Below are 2,468 nucleotides of genomic sequence, written 5' to 3'. Positions count from 1 at the left end.
ATCAATCAATCAATCAATCAATCAATCAATCAATCAATCAATCAATCAATCAATCAATAATCAATCAATCAATCAATCAATCAATCAAATTTTACTTGTATAGCACATTTCAGCAACAAGGCATTTCAAAGTGCTTCACATCATAAAAACAGGACAGGTGTTATGTCATGTTTATGACAGTGTCATGACAGTCTTATTCACCCCCCCTTCAAATAAAGTGTTACCACTTTATTTGTTACCACTGGTTCTCAGCAGGAAACCCAAAAGTTTATAGATCCAACAAAAAAAAGTTATCCCTCCTCTGTGAGCAGAAGTCTAGAATATAATACAAATATAATTTATCGTCCCACAGTGGGACACCAAGAGCAGCAAAGTGACAGGCACTCAAAGCAAGAAGATTCAATCAGAGATCAAAAAATAAATATGGTATTTTTCAAACTATGTGTTACTCTGGAGTGAGTAAGTCACAGTAGTCGGAAAATGCGACATGAAATGGAACAAAAACATAAATGACACACTTGAATGTAAGTCGCATTTGGGAGACCTCATCCATGATGATGTCGTGATCTGGTGACGTGATTAGCTGAGAGTACATAGAAACAGAATGAAATGTTCTCAAATTCTCACAAAACTCTTGCAAGTACTTTTAACATGTTACAGGAGGAAGACGGAATCAAACCTACAACCTGCCGATCACCCAGTGAGCTCAGTTAGATTCTGTCTACAAGGTTTGTCCAGCACAATTCTGACTAATAAGAATGTTTGGGGAAAAAATAAAAATAAAAAATCACCACCTATTTATTAAAAAAAAACAGTTAAAGGTGGTTAAAAAAAACACTTTTGGCAAAAGCCATTATTTTAGTAGAGTGATGATATTTTGCATGTTTAATTACAACTGTGCAGTTTCAAAAATGGAATAGACTTCTAGTTGTATTTTGTAATAAAGTTAGATTGGTACAAGAAGATGAATCAGTGGGAAACTCATCTGTATCTTCATCTATCAAAATCTGTCAGGAGAAATGTCCAAACAAAAAAATAAATTTTTTGTTTAATGTATTTTTTCTTACTTCAGATATAACTAGGATCCCCATATTTGCAGCCAACACTTCATCTCATGCTGTCACAAAGTAATAATTAGTTTCTTTTTTTTTCTCAAGTGCACTATAATGCAAGAACTGCAGATTAGGAGCCATTAGAAAGAGAATGACTCCTAATATACTGTAATTACTTTGAAAAAAAATTATAAAGAAGAAAATTATATATAATTTGGTATCAGGTTATTAACAATACTGATGGACTTTGAGTATTGTGATTATAAACCTGATAAACCTGTTAAATTTTGTTGTGCTGGGCTTAGGATGCATTGTTATTATTTTGTGTGGGAGTTTCTAATGGCTGGTGTGAAAGTAAAATGAAAATAGCAAATATAGGAGCATAAAATCACAAGATGAACTAGTAGAATAACAGCTGGTCTAAAATTAGATGACTGAAAGTAATATTTTACCAAGTGGCTTTAATACAAAAAAAAAAATGAAATGACAATAAAATGACCATGAGATAAATAAATAGTCTGAGTAAGTAAGTCAGCTTTATGTTTTGCTTATGCTCTAAGTCTTAAAGTTCTTAACAACCTTTCAAAGATTTCAGAAGAATGATGAATTATTTTTTTGGAGTATTGTCTGCATATTTCAAGTGGCAATATGGAATCATAGCTACTGGTTTTCATATTGTTTTGTTGTTATTATCACTATTAAATAGATCCACAATATATATTAAAAATATAATTAATTAAAATTGACAAACCTCAAGATGTCCCTGTGTGGTTCATTAGCATTATGCTGTGCTACACCGTATAGCTAAATTAAAAGAACAGTTACAAGAAGGGCCTGATGTACTGTCCAGGCACAAGATGCCATTTTACACCACAGTCCAGCAGCTCTGTTGTCTTCAGCTGTTATTAGTTGTCCTTAAACCTTTCAGGCCGCCCTGATAGCAGGAATCATGTTTAGAATTTATAATAAGTAACGTGGATGTTTTTAATCACTGCTGCAGATTGTAAGACAGTGAAATGATTCATCCTTTTAACTGATTCATTCAGACATAAAAAAACATTGACTGAAGTAAAACATTTATGAGGTTGTAAAATAGGTGTGTGTTGTACTAATTTGGAATTTACTGTTAGAATGACAGATTAAAAACACTCTTACAGCCTGTTAATTTCACCTAACAAGTGAAAAAAAGTATTTTCCTCCTCTAGTGTCCTCTACTGCCTGGTTCAGATGGCAAAATTTTTAAATCGTCAGTTGATTTTCAAAACTAGAGCGACACAACCATTAAAAACTCATAGATGTACCGGGATTGGTTGTTCAGTGTGTGTGGTGTTCAATCACACAGCAGAGACAGCACAACACACACAGACTGATTTCACTCAGCAACATTCACATGTCAGACATGTACAAACATATGTC

This window comes from Poecilia latipinna, unplaced genomic scaffold, assembly GCF_001443285.1.
Source record: "Poecilia latipinna isolate Pla-1442-1.1 unplaced genomic scaffold, P_latipinna-1.0 Scaffold1949, whole genome shotgun sequence".
Lineage (NCBI taxonomy): Eukaryota > Metazoa > Chordata > Actinopteri > Cyprinodontiformes > Poeciliidae > Poecilia > Poecilia latipinna.
Note: the sequence above shows the minus strand (reverse complement) of the source record.